Below are 17,823 nucleotides of genomic sequence, written 5' to 3' on the forward strand. Positions count from 1 at the left end.
GAGGGGATGAAGGCAAACGGGGGCTTGGGCTCCTGCCCCGCAGAGGCATGACACATTGAGGTCTCCCCCCAGGATTACCTGGGGCTGTGGGTTAATTGTCTGTGTTTCTGGGGAATGACAGCAAGTGGTATTTCCAGCCTCTGGAAATGGTGCTGTGGACAGGGGTGAATGAAGACGTATGTGTGAGTGCGTGTTCATGCATGTGTGTCTTTACATGTACATCGCGGCGGGTATACAGGTGAGTGGCCGCACATACATGTGGCTGTGTACACTCATGGGGGTGAGCATATATGTGAGCTATGGCTGCACTATGCCAGGCGACTCCTTGCCCAGTGTGGAATCTCACAGAAGTGGTGGGCAAAGGCCCACAGTCTGAGGGTGCCCTTCCAGGGAGGGCAAACTGGAGCATTGTGGTGAAGTGGAGAACATGCCCCAGGGATCCCACTGGCTGAGCTGTCTCTCCACGTCACACTCAGGCATGTGCTGCCACCTCCCCTGGCCTGGGCAGGATTGTCCCACTAGGACAGCCACAAATTGGTAGGAGAGTCCTACCATGGTTTATATGGCCAAGTCCCTAGAAGCCTTTCCTGGGAAAGGTCTCTTAGACCTGGTGATGGCCTCTCAGTCTTCACACTGAGAACTCAGGGTTGGAGGAGTGGGAAGTACTGGGCCACACTCCAATGTCAACTAAGGTCCCTGAGCAAGGACTCCACCCATCTTGACAAGGCTGGGGCTCTCTGCACTTCCCTATGCAATCGACCAAAGTCGCAGCTGCCCACCTTCTGCCCTTGAAATGAATCATTTAACATTCCCCTTTCATTCTGGAACCTCTCAAACAGCCTCATGAGCTGTGAGCATGTCTCCCTAGGTAGAATTTAAGGCAGCTGCAAAATGCCTCGATATTTTCAGAGGCCTTATTGTGCTTAAACTCGTTAGAGAGGCCATGGAGTTAATTAGTATATAGATTTTCCCATAGAAAGCTAATTTTCGGAATGATTTGCAGCCACTGGATCTGTAACAGACTGCGATCCATTTTCTTCTCAACTTTCTGTTTTTCAAAAGAAAAGTCCAAATTGTGGTGACCAGACGACTTCTTCCATGCCTCAGTCCCAGCTCACCCACCCCTTTAGTGGTCTGGAGCCCCTCCAAGGCTGGCTGCTTCCCCATCATCCTGCCCAGCTCACTGGCTCTCCACCATTCATCTGCCTTTCCATAAGCACCAATGCAGGCTGCCTGAGGCTGGCTTGAGCAAGGGGAGCAGAGTGAGTAAGCTGAGGGTGCATCTTTCAGTGGTACAGGGTGCAAGGGTTAAGTGCACGAAACTGGGTCAAATAGGGACAAACCCAAGCGCTCCCTTTCTGGCAAGTTACTTCACCTCTCTGTGCTTCATTTCACCCACCAGTAATATCAGGAGAGTAATCATGACCTCATAAGAAGTGTTATAAGAATCATTATTAATATTTATTTTTTTAAAATGGTAACATGGGCTGGACAGGATGGCTTACGCCTGTAATCCCAGCACTTTGGGAGGCTGAGGCAGGAGGATCGCTTGAGCCCAGGCACTGGAGGCCAGCCTGGGCAACATGGTGAAAATCTCTCTGTACAAAAAATTAGCTGGTGTGGTGGTGTGCACCTATAGTCCTGGCTTCCTGGGAGGCTAAGGTGGGAGGATCACCTGAGCCTGGGGAAATCAAAGCTACAGTGAGCTGTGATCATGCCACTGCACTCCAGCCTGGGCAACAGAGCAAGATTCTGTCTCAAAAAAAAAAAAAAGAGGCAACATGTTTTGGTGCTCGCAGTTTTCTAACTGGACTTCCATTCCGCTGAAATTCCATTCAGCAAACATTTCCTGAGCACGCAAGAGCCAGGCCCTTCACTGGGCAAGCTCCCACCGTGTGCCAAGCCCCATGAGTGCTTCCTTTGTGCCACACCCTAGGCTGGGTGTCACCACATACACCAGCACCTATGCTAGGTAGACACCAACTGTGTGCCAGACCCCAGAATGGCAGGGCTTCTGCCTATTTCATGGGAGGAAACTGAAGCTCAGAGAGGTTAGATAACTTGCCCAACATCACACAGCTAGTGGGTGACACAACAGGGTTTTGAATCCAGGTCTGCCTAATTCTAGAGCTCTAAAGAGATGAAGTAACTTATGGGAAGGGGTAGTTACTATTATTATTATTATGAATACAGCTACTACTGTTACATTTTCCCCAGAATTCTAAGCCTTCCCTTACATTTCATGGGATTCTGCCCTCCTGTGCTCCTAATGGTGGAAAAGTAAGAAAATCAGACTCTCAGCACTGGAAAGTCCCCTAGAGATCACGAAATCCATCTCTCCCCCTTGAACAGGTGGGGAAGTTGAGGCCCAGAGAGGTTCATAGAGCGACCAAGGGCACGCAAGGAGAGAGAGCAGGCCGGGCTCAAGGACTGTTGACCGCTGGCCAACCATCTTCCTCCGCACGGAGCCCGCCGCTTTGCTGTATCAGGAATTCAAGCTCCTCAGAGGGCCTCTCAACATGCGAAGCCAGGGGAAGAGCTGACACCTGACAGCCTAGTGATGGTTTGGATGGTTTCTGAAGCCCTCTGCTGAGTGAAGGCAATATTAGTCATCAGAGATCTGCACGCGCCTGAGCATCCTTGTCAGAAAATGTGATGACTTAGTGGACTGAAAATGTATTTCCCTGCCTTATCACACATCTGGAGTTCCAGCAGAGCAGCCTCTGGGCTGGGGAGGCAGTCAGCCTCAAGAATTTGCACAGATATTGGTGTTTATCAGAAAAAGTCCAAATGGAAGCTGAGTCGGAAAGGTGACGGGAGTAATAGCTTGAGAACATGCCGATGGTGATAAGGAAACAGTATCTGCTCATTACCTTAGAGACCTCGCCCATCACCCCCAACCTGCAGCCCTGTCTGCTCCTGCCTTTGAGAGGGGATCACATTTGCTTTTTCCACCGGGGTGAAGGGAGGGAAAGCACCGCCTACTCTGACTGGGGAGAAGCCAGCTGCTCTCCCAGAACTGGGCTTCCATTCCACTAAAATTCCATTCAGCAAACCATGTCCTGAGCACCCAAGAGCCAGGCCCTGCTCTGGGCAAGCTCCCGCTGTGTGCCATGCCCTAGGCTGGGTGTCACCTGCATACACCAGCACCTATGCTAGGTAGACACCGATGGTGTGCCAGATCCCAGAATGGCAGGGCTTCCGAGGTGCACCAAGTCCTATGTTGTGTGGGTACCTCCCAGCAGGTGCTGTTAATGCCAAGTCCTGGGCATAAAGCTCAGTCAGGTGCCCATAAGGCATTTGTAGTTTGTCCAGGAAGAAAGACATGTGACTCATTAGCTAAAACACCCTCTGAGCTATCCATTGCCAGTTGGTTAATAAAGTCCTGTAGGGGCCAAGATGGGTGAGAGATTTGTTCTGCATAGGGCTCTTGGGTGAGGCTTCCTGAGAAGTCAACTTGAAGGTATAAGCTGGAGTCTTCCAGTCACAGAAAAAGGCAAGAGCATCCCAGGAAGAGGGCACAGCTTCAGCAAGGCAGAGAAGAGTGACAGGACTTGGCACAGTTGGGAAATGGCAGGTTGGCCAGTGTTAGGGAGGAGGAGGGCAAGAGGAGACAGCAGGAGATGAGACCTCAAAGGAAGGACAGAGGCATCTCATGAGGGGTCAGCCATGCTCTGAGGAGCCTTGTGGGTCTGTAGAGAAACCTTAGAGGGAAGCCGCGTGGGTAGACTCTGGGAACTCCACCACATTTCAAGCAGAAGAGCTCCATCTTTATTTCATATATTTGGCACCTGTGTAAGATGACTCTTGAAAATTGGGTTTGGAAGGTAGGAAGGAAGGGGGGAAGGAGGGAAAAAAACACGAAGGAAAGAAAGAGAGGGAGGGAAAAGAGAGGAGGAGGGGAAGAAGGGGAGAGAAAAGGAGTGGAGGGAAAGAAGGGAGAAGGAAAGGAAGGGAAAGGGAGAGGAGGAGAGGGAGGAAGGAAAAGATAAACAAGGTTAAGTCCAAATTCCATAGGTTGCAAAGATAAGGAAACTGAAGTCCCAAGAGATTAGTTGACCAAACTTGGAGTAGAACCCAGATCTTCCCAGGCACTGTTTCAGTGTTTGGCCCCAAGCCTGTTCACGAGTAGAGCCCAAGATAAAGTTCTGCTAAGCACAGACGTCCCACAACCTACTAGAGTGCAACAGTGGCTGCATCTCCCAAGCCACAGAAAGCACCAAACCAATAGACAGAATGTTTCTTATTTACAATATTTCACCAAAAAACTCTCCTAAGCCTTTGTCTTGGCTTTCATCTGCTCTTAGGCAGGCTTGAGGGAGAATATACCCCGATGGTTTACATTTTCCTGGTGTCTGAAGTAGTGACTTCCAGCTGCTCTGTCGTTTCCAGATAAGGAATCTGAGATGCAGAGGGAAGAGGCATTGTGTCCAAGGTCACATGGTGGGCAGTGGCAGGGACAAGGCTAGATGCCAGGTCTGTTGGCCTGGCACCAGGCTGCTCCACTGTGTCTGCCACTGCCAACAAGCCCCAGGAGACACTGTTAAGGCCTACTGGATGCTAGTCACTCAATGTGACTGTGTGGGTACCTTCTTGGTACAATCAGGCCTAGACTAGACACATGAGTGCTCCAGGAAGGTTATATTTTGAACCATCTTCAATCTGATAGACTTAAAGGATTTGCTCATTATTTATTTTGAGGATAAATTGAACCCCGCCTGATGAAAGGTAGAGAAAGCAGACGTGTGGCCTCTCCTAATTTGTGTCATGTTCATTATCCCAGCAATTACACTCCACCCCAAACTTGCATGCCCTCATTTAGCAAAGCAAAAGCCCTGGATTCAGCTAACCCACTCTCCTTAGAGGGAAGTTTAGAAGCCACCTATTTTTCCTTTGGTTTCGGGCAGGGGGAATGGCAGTGCAAGGAGATACCTTATCCCTGCCCCTCACTCCCAAGCAGCTCCTGTTCAGCCATACCCAGTGTCCTCCCTGAGACAAGTTCTAGAAAACATAATTGACCCCATATTATTACATTTCCAGCATTGTTACATGCCCTAGCCTTGGTCAGTGGGAACTACCATGGTGAGGTGGATCAAGTCCCTGACCTCAGGAATGAACATTCATTGAGCACCTACTGTGTGCCAGGCACTGGCTAGTGGCTTTCATATCGTTCATCTCATCAAACTCTCACCATGGCCCCAAGATGTAGGAATTGTCATCCTCATTTCACAGATGAAGAAACTGAGGCTCAGAGAGATGCAGTCACTTGCCTGGGGTCCCACAGCACAGGACCAGGGTTTATTCCCAGTTCTGCATGTCTGTTGCCCACCCTATCTCAGGGCACAGGATTTCTTTCTCCCTCCTCATATGGGCCCCACTTCCTAGATGGTGCAAACAACTCCACAGGAATAAACTGTCTGAGCCTGGTTACTCAGAAAACTAATCCTTTCTCCCACGGTCACTTGGAAACCCTGGGGTAGAGGGGCAGTTCTCTAGCTTGCAGTCCAGGTGGGCTTTCTGTGACCTCTGCCCTGCAAACCCCAACTGCTTAAATAGTACCTTCATTCGCAGAGACTGGCCCCCTTACTCCCTGACTGCTATTTAGCACCAGTTCCCCAAAGGGTTAAAAATGGGAACCAAATAATTTATTTCAAGATCTTCAAAAACAAATTCAAATTTTTTTTAATTATGTCAAATTAAGGCCATTAAAAGTTAAGCTGTGTACCCAGAGCATTTTCCTGGGAAAGGTGCTGTAACATCATTATTTCTCCCCAAAACGCACTTACTGTACATTTCTCAAAGCCATCAGCCTTGATTGAAGGCTAATGAAAAAGCTGTCCTGCGTCAGTTTATTCCTTGTATCCATTAAGAATAATTACGGCTGAACAATTTTTGATGCCTGTAACCTTCGAAAGCGTTGCTAATGGCATTATAAATTGCTCCTTGTCCAATGACTATGGCGAGATGCTTAATTCAAAGGCGCTCTGTCAACAGGACTGATTTGTGTGGCTAATGAGTGCGTTTAAAACAACAGCCTCGGCTCATGCATCCGAATGTCAATAAGAGGACGAGGTTCAATAAGGAGGCTTGTCCGTAATAATTAGCAGGGACAAGCGCTCCAGATCAGGCCCATTGTGGCTTTCACAGCACTGTTCTCAAGACAGCGCTAGCATCCCTGAGGCCTGCCCGGGCACAACTCTTCACTCTTGGACTGGAGTTAGAACCAGGACCCAGAAGACCAGGGCAAGGGACAACGGCAGAGGAGGACATGGTGACCACGGTGTTCAAGACAGTGATAAGAAGAAGCCTAGAAGCATTTATTAAGCACTTCGTCATTAATTCTGCAGACATTTATGGAGCACCTACTGTGTGCAGGTGCTGGGGGAGACAGTGGTAGGATAAACACAGATCCTGGCCTCCCCGTGTTCACCAACTAGTGGGGCCAATGAACTAAGCCATCACCAGTGAGGCTGGCAAGTGTCATGCTGGGAAAGCAGAAGACGCAGCAAAAACAGCAAGCAGGGTGCCCAGACAACCTAGTACCAGGGGAAGTGGTGTTTAAGATGAGACGGAAGCATCACTGAGAGCCAGCCAGGCAAGAGAGCTGCCATCGAGGGAACAAGACAGGATGAGGAAACTAAAGGAAGGCTCACCTGCTGGAATGGTGGGAGGTGACACTGCTGGGGTTGGCAGAGTTGGTGGGGGGATATGGAGCCGTGGCTGCCATGCACATGAGGTGTGGGTGAGGAGATACCTAGGGGACACTGAAGCACTTTAATGTACACCTCTCTCCCCTGTCTCAGAATGCCCTCTCCTATCCCAGCCCTCTAAGTCTCAGTGCCAATGCCATCTCCCCCAGGAAGTCTGCCCTGATTTCTCCTTGCTTTCTTGTTTGGCTACAACCCCTGCTAGCATCAAGGCTGCGCTTGTCAGCACCTCCTTGTGTCCTGCGTGTCATGTAGACAGTCATCTCCTTAAGAATAGAGACTGATGCCTTAGTTTGCTGTTGCCCCACAGAGCCAACCACAAAGTCACACACATAGCTGGCCCTCAGTCGGGGCTTGCGATCTCCCTGTTTAATTTTTCCTGGTATTCCCACTGCTATTGCTATTCCCTTGGTTAGCTTTTTATTGCACAAACATTTGTTACAAATTAGGATAGGGGAAGGAACAGGAGTAGAAGAGGAGATGCAGGAGTTGGAGGAGGTGCTCAGAGATGAGAATGTGAGCCCTGGCCTCCAGGACCCCCCACCTTTGTCCTAGATGTGAACACACACAGCATGTTTGCTGAACAGCACAGCTGGCCAGAGGCTAGGGTCTGAGACCCGTTTGAGGGAGGATTACAAGTGAGGCCTCGAAGGTCCAGTGAAGGCATTTGGCTTTTAATGTACAGCTAAGGAAAGCCAATGCTTGCTTTAGGCTTGAGAGTAACATCATAGGTAATATAAGGAGATGCCTCTGACTGCATGTGAGGACTGGATTGGAAAGAAAAAATCAGAGGGAAAGAAAGGGCTAAGAACTCAGGATCCAACTGCCTGGGTTCAAATCCCTGCTCTGCCATTTACAAGCCATGAGGTTTTCAGCAAAAGTTATTTGCCCTCTGCAGACTCAGTTTCCCTCGATTTAAGATGGCAATAATAAGAGAACCTACCTTACGGAGTTATGGAGAGGGTAAGGTGAGAAAATGTGTGTAAAGGATTTTGCATAGTCCCTAGCACTTAATAAGTACTGTTATTGCTATAGTCATTGTATATCAAGCACTCCAAAAGAAAAAAAATGGAACCTTGTTTTACCAAATGAGGAAACGAAGATGCAAAGAAGTGAAGTAACTGGCACAAGGTCACTTAGCTGGTATGAAGCATGAGAGGTGGCTCCAACCCAGTACACTTTCCTCTACTCCAGGGGCCTCCCCAGCACCGTGAGTGATGGTTTACAGCAGCCGGGCTGTGTGTGCATGTGTATGCATATGTGCGTGCGTGTGTGCATGCGACACGGGTATTTGCAGGAGGAGCAGGGCGTTGCATCAGAACTGGATATGGTGCAGTCACACAGCCCTGCTTCAGAGTGGGGCTCTGTCCCAGGACAACCCTGGGCCTGCTAGGAGGGCTCCAGGTGTTTGCCTGCAGGAGCTGAGGGGAGCAGTCACGTGGGGGCCACTCCCCCGCCCACCCACTGGTGCCCCCTGCCTCCGGGGGTTCTCCAGGTGTGAAGGCAGCAGACAGGTTTCAGAGGATAGGCTGTCATGATCTGTCTTCCCTCTTTGGATGACAAGTCTCAGATTCCTATCTCAGCAGAGAGGTGCTAGTGAAATCCCGGAGGAAATGATAAACGGGGTGCTTGCTCCAATCAATCTCCGAGGAGAGATTTTGTTTGAATGCTTTCCACTTCCTCTCCTACCAAGAGAGTGAGGAAGCTGCTGTTGAGATCCTGTGCTTCAGTCTTCCGTTTTCTCCAGGACGGCGGGTGTTTGAGGCAGCCCAGTCTCTGCCTCAGTAAATGGAGCAGTTTTTAGTCCTTATCATAGAGGACCCCCTTGCAGCCTCTGACGCTTCTCACCTTCCGAAAGCATTCTCCTCCTCTGGCTTCCATGACAACTCTTCTGAGTTTCTTCCAAAATCTCTGGCTGGTCCCTCTTGGTTTCCTAGACAGATATTTCTTCCTTTGTCTTTCTTGGAACTATCCACATTCCTCTTATTTCCAACCTGTGTTCTCTTCCCACTCCAAGCCTTCTCCCTGAGTGAGTTCAGCTTCATTTGTCACCTAAAGGCTATGGCCCCTAATCTCTCACTCTGGCCAGTGCTCTGCTGACTTAGACCTAATGTTGCCAATTGCCCTTTGAATATCTCTATTCAGGTGACTTACAGCGATCGCAGCAAATGTCATCATTCACCATAGTCCTCCCCAGCCAGGTTTCTTCCTGTGTCCTTCAACTCATTAAAATAGTACCATCATCCATCTGATTGACAGATAGATGATATCTGTCTCCTAGAAACTTGACCTAAAGAAGCTTCCCAAAATGCCCCTCCTCCCACAGAAAACTGGGGAGCAAGAATGTTTGGGTTTAGATCCAGGCTCTACCATTTACCGGTTGTGTGACCATAGCATGTCACTTAACTTCTCTGAGCCTCAGTTTCCTCATCTACAAAATGAAGCTAATAGGCCCCACCTCAGGAGTTGCTGTGAACCACAAATGAGTTAATATATGCAGAGTTAAAAGAGAGACCCTTATATCTAATTAGTCACTAATTGGATCAGTTCTAACCCCTAAATGTTTCCTAATCCTCTACTTCTTTCCACCATATTGTCAATACTTATAGTAAGTTCAGGACTTACTGCAAAACCTGCCTAATGATGCTCCCCTCCATCTGTCTTGCTCCCTTCATGAACGGCCAGAGTGAGTCTAGAGGACATATCAGATCATATCCCTTCTGAGGCTCCTCATCACCGTGTGACAAAGTTGAAGATTCTGACCTGGTTTTGTCAAATGGGGCCCTTCAGGGGTTTTACCCCCTGTTTACTTACCCAGTCCCTTCTTTTGCCACCCTCCTCTGAGCTCTGGGCTTGAGCCACATTAAATTACTTGCTCTTTTCCCAAAACATAAGGCCTCTGAGCCTTGCATATGCTGTTCCCACTACCACCACCACCACCATGAACAACAATTTCATCAGAAGCAGTCTTGCTCCTTCTTCAAGTCTGGGTGTAGGCCTTGCTCTCTGGGAGGCCCTCTGTAGTGGATACTGTAGTGTGCTACCCAGATCTCCTCTCAGGACCAAGGTGCTCATTCCCAGCTGCTGGGAGCAGGAGCACTGGCTGCCTCCCTCATGGTTATGCCCCATCCCTGGGGCACCCACATCCAGTGACTGGTTGGTATAGTGTATAGGCCTAGCCCCTTGCCTCAATTCTGGACAACTCTGTCCTTCCCAGCTCCAGGACTCCCTGTGAGACTGGCTGAGGCCTCTGGTGCAACTGCTTAGCAATTAAACCTCTCCTGGGCCAGGGTGCTCCCTCATCTTCTTATGGGCGTGACTTCCCAGAACCCTCTCCTGTAAACCTCCCCCATACAAATCTTCATCTCAGAGTCTGTCTCCAGGAAACCTGACCTAAGATCCTTCTTAAAATGCCCCTCCTCCCTAGGCTGGGCTGGGTTCTCTTACTTACTGTGGCTCCCCACAAAGCAGTCTCCCTCTGCTACCTTTATTAAACTCCTGCAACACTGGATAAAATCAGTGGTTTCCTTGTCCATCCCCCTCATTAAGTGGAAGCTACCTGAGAGGAACCACACTCATTCCTCTCTGTCTCTACAGTGCCTGGCCTGGTGCGTAGAATGGTTTCATGATACTTAGACTCAGAGCTTTGTTTTGTTTTGTTTTGTTTTGTTTTGAGATGGAGTCTTGCTCTGTCACCCAGGCTGGAGTGCAGTGGTGAGATCTCAGCTCACTGCAACAGACTCAGAGATTTTTATGGAGCCATCTCCAGAAAGGATTTTTGATGTGGCTTATACAACAAATCATTTAACATTTTGTTCTTGGTGGTTATCAAATAATAGGTATGATAGCCATCTCAGAGCATCATTCCATCCTTGGACCTGAAGGATGTAGGAGGCTTGAGGATGCTATAAGAGATGGTAAGAGGCTGGTGGCTCACGCCTGTAATCCCAACACTTTGGGAGGCTGAGGTGGGCAGATCACCTAAGGCTGGGAGTTCGAGATCAGCCTGGCCAACATGGTGAGACTCATCTTTACTAAAAATACAAGACATATATATATAGGACTCAAGGCTCAAGTTTCTTCATATATATATATATAAAGAGACTTGAGAAAAGATGGTAGAGACCAGAGAGAGTGAGGGACCAGGAAAAAGATGAGGATTAGTGGACCATGCCTGATAGTCACGTGACTTGGTAATGGAAAATAGCATCTTTCACACTTTGATGCAGCCAGTAGGGTAGCAGAGCAGCCATATAAAATATGCCTCATGCCCTAGCATGGCATATACTGGGTGCTCTCTAACAGTCTATTCAATGGCTGCAGTTGCCCCCCTGATAAAACCTAGACTGCTTAGCAAGTCTCATCATGGCCCTACGCCAGCTAACCCTTGCCCACTTTTCTGGTCTCATTTCTTGCCCTGCCTCCTCACATAACCTCCTGTTCACATGCTCCTGCCTATGCACAGGCAGCTCCTGCCTTTCCCCATTTTTGCCACTCAGGGAATTCCTATGCAACTGAAGCCCTCCCAGATTGCTCCAGGAGGCCATTTCCTTTCCTTCTCTGATTGGTTTTGTATCACTCCGCATTGGGATCACCTGTAATCTTGTCTGTCTCCCCAAGCAAACTGTGAGCTTCCTGCAGGCAGGGAATATGACCAATCTGTCTCTATCTCCAGCACAGCGCTTAACCTAACCCAAAGCATAAGATCACACATTGTTGGCTAAGGAGACGGATGAAGTTTCTCTGCATCTGAGTTGGCTCAGGGCATGCCTTTGGGTATGATCTTCAGCTCCCTGGGACATAGATTGAGAAGAAGCTTAGAGCACTCTGGCACCTCTGGAAAGCATGTAGTTAGAGACCCAGCCACAGTCTCCAGAGAAAGTGCCATGGACTTGGTGAGTAGAGCCACAGGTTTCATCTAGATCTCACTTGGGGGCAGTGGGGACCAACAGCCCTGACACTGCCTTTTAGAGCACCTGCCCCAGCATCATCCCAGCCCACAGTATCTCTACTTCACAGCAACCCTGCAGTCGGGTGTGATGCTAGCCCTATTTGACAGATGGTAACTAAGGCTCCTAAACTCCTTACAGCTCCACCATTCCTTGATTCAATGACTCTTCCCGGATCTTGTCCATCTGTGACTCTGGCCAAGGAGAGCCATGGAACCCAGTGCTGGCCCTAGCTCTAGAGCCCTTTGCTGAGAGCCAACTCCTGCCCAAGAGCGGCAACAGGACTGGGGAACAGAGGAGGCATCTCTTTCCTTTAGAAGGGCTTACCCTGACCCTCCAAAGTTGGCTAGCATTTCAAGACCCTGCCAGCTTACCCTCCAGTTTGGGCAGGACTTAATCCACACTTGGTCTCATAAACCTCCCATGGATTCTGAGGCCAACCTTGAGATGCCATTTACAGGACAACTGATACAGCATGCATGATTGGGCTTTTGGAATTGCAGAGTGTCACAAGGAAGTTATTATTATTATTGCTGCATTGTTATTTTCATATATTTTATTTTGGGGGAAGAGGGTTCCTGGCATCCCTTTGTTCATAGAAATATATTCAAGAGCCATCCTGAATATGGAACATTTCAAATAAACCATTGAATAGAATCTGTGATTACTTTTTAAAATACAGTTTTTTATTCTAGAAATATCTCAGCTGGGTGCAGTAGCTCATGCCTATAGTCCCAGCACTTTGAGAGGCCAAGGAGAACAGATTTCTTGAGCCCAGGAGTTTGAGACCAGAACTAGGCGATATGGTGAGACCCCATCTCTAAAAAAAAGAAAAAAGAAAAATCTCAAACTTGTCAGAGATTAAACAGAAAGATAAATGATCAGGATGATTTTGAAGTTTTTTTTTTTTAGTTTGCAAATGTATTTATATATTTTAACTCACAAATCATCTGTGGGGGCTGGGAGTATTGTATGTGTGTATATGTGCACACATGCACACACAGCCATCTGAATACACATGTATGTAGATACACCTTGGCTGTAATGTCTAAATTTTGAGTTCCCCAAGGGCAGAGACTGTGTCTTCTTTCCTGTCCCTCACACAGAGCCTGGCACATGACTGATGCTCAATAATTACTTGTTGAGTGAAAGAAAGTGAAGACAGTCCGGTCAATAACAAAGAGCTGATGTAGCAACCTTCCCCTGGGCAGCATCTTGATGGGCCGTGACCTTCTGTCAGTTACCAGCAGAGGAATGGGGCAGGAGAAAGGGACTGAATTGCTAATGCTATGAATCTGCAAAGTACCAGGAACTATTTCCCAAGGTTGTCATTGTGCCCACCCCTGCACCCTCATCAGAGGTTGGCTTTCTTCTTCATCCACCACACATCAACATGTGCACACACATGCATGCACACACACACAAACAAACACACACTGTCTCCTCTAAGGGCCCGAATGGCCTCTACCATTCCTGATATTGTTGTCTTCAGTGCTCTGTGTCACCTCTCCTCCCTCTTTGAAGACCTTAGCACCTGGATCTCAGTCTACATCCTAGAGGACCTGTGTTGGGGCTGATGGTCTCTCCAATCCCCTGGACTCTCAGGTGGCCTTAACTGCAGTAGATTGGAAAATACCTCTTCCTTGTGGCTTCTCCCATAAAGATGAGGAGATTAGTTCTTGTCCCCTTCATTTTGGACAGGACTCCATGCTCCCTTTGGCCAATGGAAAGAGGCAGAAGTGATGTTGTGCACATTCTCAATCTGGGCCTAAGCTGCATGACGAGACAGACACACAATGCCTGGTCATCTCCAACACCCAGCCAATGGCCAGTCAACCAACCCCCAGCCATGTGAGTGAGGCTGTCTGAGACCAACCATGCCAGCTGACCTCAGACACATGAGCCAGCCCAGCCAAGATCAGCCAAGCCTGGCCAAGATCAGCAGGACCTCCCAGCTGACTCTAGACATGGGAGCAATAACAAATGGTTGTTTCCAGCCACTAGGTCTCTGGGTGGTTTGTCCCCCTTTAGTGATATCCCTGCACTGTGTCTCAGCTGCCACTCCATGACCCTTTTACAGTCCCTTTTACCTAGAGCCACAACACCCCTGAAATGGGTGACCTATCTATCTACTCTTGGACCTGAGCCCCTGGGCCCTCCAGCCCCTCCACCCTCTTATTTTCACTGCACCTGTCCTTTGATCTCCACAAAACCACCAACTTTTTCTTCCCCTCTGAGTTTTCCCAATCTGCCCTTCCAGGCTTTCCTTTCCTCCCAATTCCACCGAGGTCCCATGGTCTATCCCATCATCCATGCTTTGCCAGTGGCTTTGGTTCCTTTGTCCCTTGTCTTTCCATCACACCCTTAGAAAAAACCCACTCCTGGGTCAACCCAATGGTCCCCTTGTGTGCTGCAGCATCTGTGCTGCTGAAGGAACTCACCCACCCGCAAGTTCATGCTTATCAACAGCAGTCCTCTGCTGCCCACCAGGCCCTCAGAGTTTTCTTGTCACATGGCCCTCTGAGACCTGTCCAGGCCCTCACCTGTCCTCCCTCCTTACTGAATGCCCTGCACATCCCACAAGCAGGCGACCTCCCTTCCTACTTCACAGAGACACAAGGCCATCGACATCCTGCAGCCACCTGTAAATGTGTCTGCCTCCCTATGCCCCCGTTTTCCTCCCACTTTCTACAGTCAGAAAGTCATCCTTCTTTTTGCCCAAGACTTCCTCCTACCTGGACTTCCTACTCCAGAACAGTCAGGCTGCCAGGGTGGTTAGAAGCACAGGATTCAGTGTCAGACGATCTGGGTAGGTAGAAAGTACCCTGCACACATGACCTGGCCTTGCCATGGAAGGGTGACCTGGAGAGCTGAGAGCTGAAGGACCCATTTCTCTTCCAGCATAAGATCTCCTCCTGTCTCTCTGTCTCTTTCTCTCTCTCCCTATCTCCCTTGTCTATATGTCTCTGTGTGTGTCTCTCCCTCCAGATGCTCATCGTGTGTGTGTGTGTGTGTGTGTGTGTGTGTGTGTGTATACATATGTGTGTAGAGAAAGAGAAACACCCACACACACACAGTAGAGTGGAGCCTGGAGGATGAAGAGGGATGATCTTGGAAAGGTGGGGAGGAATCCCGCCAGGGTCTGGTGGGGAGCCTTGAAGGATTTTAAGCCAGGGAAAGACATGGTTCAATTTGCATTTTAGATAAATCGCTGTGAGAGGAGAGTGGAGAATGGGGTGAGCTGGAGACAAAGAAGCCAGCACAGAGCTGTCAGGAGAATGCGCCTGGCCGGAACCCAGGGAGCCTCACTGGAGAGGGGCAGGGGGAGGCAGAGAGAGACAGACATGGAGGAACAGGAAAGACCCACAAAAGAAAGAAAACAGAAAGAGATGGAGGTACAAACCAAGAGAGCATCTCAGAGACACGATGAGAACACAGAGAAGCAGAAACAGAAACAAAATTGGGAGGGGAAGAGAGAGACAGAAATTCCATCCATCCAAGGAAAGTGTGGCAGAGAAACCAGACAGGAGATGCAAGCAGGTGCTGGTGATCTCTGCAGGACCGGCCCTCATGGGACCCCCTCCCTCCACCCTCTCTGCCACCCCTGGAGGTACTGAGCCTGAGGGAGAGAGGCAGAGAAGAGAAAAATTTAAAAAAGAAATAGAGAAGAGGATGGGGTGGGATGGAGGAAGGGTGAGGGAGGGCGACCTCCATGCAGGCCAGGCCCAAGAAGCCCAGTGGCCATAGCCCCAGCCAAGCTCCTTAACAGGCTGGCCTCTGCAGTTCCAGCCTCTACACATCCTGAGACAGATTTATACCTGGAAGTCTATCTGAGTTTATCAAGCAGGGGAGCAAGGCGGAGTTGGATATTTCTCATTTTGGTGGTCCCCAGAGGCCCATGTCTGCATTAGCGAACTGGAGACATCATCGGAGATTCATTCCCCTGCCCTTCCTTATAAAGAAATGGGAAGAAAAAGCTAAAGGAGAGAAATGCTTGCCTCAAAGAACAACACAAAAAGCCAACTAGAATTGGGAGGCCCCATTTGGAACAGGGAGGCCATCTACTCCAGCTGGGGCCAGTGACACGGATACCTGCCCCCAACTCCCACGTGTCCTCCCCAGCATGGCTTTACCTCCTCTGCTCTCCTCCTGCCCAAGAGAGGATAAAGACTCCAGTCTAGGCTCACAGACTCTCTTTGCTCCTCAGAGAGTAGCCATGGAACATTGGGACCTCTCCCAGACGTGCGGAAAATCTGTGCCTCAGAGTGAGGCCAAGTCTGCAGGCCCACCCCACCTTCCAATCATTAGGTGACCCAAGACAGATCACTTAGCCTCTCTGAGTTTACCTTTCTTCATCTCTAAGATTGAACCCCAACCAGGTGCCCGGTGCCAGACTTGAGTGGATCTGGTGAAATCATCTATGTGAAAAAGCCTTCTGTAAACTGAAGAGGGTGGTGCCCGTGTGATCTGTCCAGGCAACGGAGAAGACCATGTAGCACTTCCTCCAGCATAGTGCCTGTCTCCTCTCCAGAAACGTGCCAGGGCATCAGACCTCACACCCTGGCCCCTGGCTCACATCCCCCTTACTCTCTTTGTGCAAGTCTTATCTTTCCACACGGTCAGATTGATGGAGGCTCAAGGCTCAGGAGGCAGGCCCAGGGCCAAGGGAGGAAACATCCACTCAAGCTGCCTGTCACGGCGCTCGTCAAAGAGCTGCCAGGCCAATGCCAGGGCTGGGTCAGGGCAGCTCTGGAGAGAACAGAAAGGGGCTCCTGGGAAGAAACCAAGTGATGGGCGGCTGCCCAGGGCAAGCCTGGGCCATTTCACAAAGGAGAACAAGGCTTGAGACCATCTGCATTTAACTGAGGGTCTCTGGCCAGACCCCAAGCAGCCAAGGAGAAGCAGGCTGATGAGTGGAGGCCCGAGGAGGGGACCCCCGTCAGCTGGGAAGACAGCCTACGCACCTCCAGGGCCATGCCGCACCCACCGCACCAGATTCAACAAAAGGAACCAACCAGCCATGCTTGGGTTGGTGGGGGCGGGGGTGGGACACAAGGCCCGAGACAAGTGTGAGGAGGAGCGGGATTCTGTCCATAAACATCTCAATAGCGTGATTAACTGAGCATCGCAAATTGTAACCCTTTCCTTTAATGCACTTTCCCTGAATTACCACAGGAGCCTGTGGTGGAGGAGCCTGTACAAATTGCTGGAATGGGCAGTTAAGCGGGGAGGTCGGAGGTTAAATGAACACGGTTGTTTATGAAGACACAGCCCGAATCCATTTGCATTTTAATATTCTCTCAGTGAGACGGAAAGCCACTTTGAGGACAGCTTGTTTGGAAATCCCATTAACGGGTTATTTATGGGGCTCGTGGCTGCGTGACCCTTGCCCTTGTTTTGTTAAACATGAACCAGACATGAATCAGACGGGCAGCGGGCTAGCTGCTATTGTTTCCTGTAGCACAAAATGTCATCGGATTCAATTATTCTGAGGCTGACACTTTCTGAATTATCACCCTCATAATGCTCAATTTTCCCTTTTTTCCCCTTTGGTCAACCTGATTATTTCTGTCTTTGTAGAAAGCTGAAATCTTGAAGCAGCCATTTCACCACCACTGGCTGTCAAGGGGGCTGGAGGCACCACCGTTTGGGGCTGGATGAGGCCCCCGAGAGGCTGCCAGCCTTGGGGGATGGATGGCGCAGGTGGTGTTGGGGAGAAATCCACCCCCTGAACAGCTGGCAGCCTCTCCACCCCACTTTTAGGTGTGGGGACAAGCTCCGGGGCCCTGTGTTTCCTTGAGAACTGAATTCATGGGCTCTGTCACCTGGATCTCTGAAAAAGCCTTTTGATCAACATTGAAATTGACTTCTCTGAAAAAATGAACCGGAAACTTATCATAAAGAGGGAGGTGGGCACGGAGAGTCAAGGGATATTCTGGCATGAAAAGTTCAGTGGATTAAAAAGTCTTATTTTAACTCACATGATAAAACAGAGGCAGGGAATACTCCAAAGTGAGGAAACAGCCCAGAGTTTAGTCTCACGCTCAGATGTTTGCCATGTGGAGGCAATTCACTAGTTCTCAGATGGATTTGCCTTAAAATGGATGTCATTTTAAAAGTAAAAAGGGATCCTGATGTCCTGGACCCCAAGTTTGGGCCATGGCCTG

Source organism: Macaca fascicularis, chromosome 1, assembly GCF_037993035.2.
Source record: "Macaca fascicularis isolate 582-1 chromosome 1, T2T-MFA8v1.1".
NCBI classification, from domain to species: Eukaryota; Metazoa; Chordata; class Mammalia; order Primates; family Cercopithecidae; genus Macaca; species Macaca fascicularis.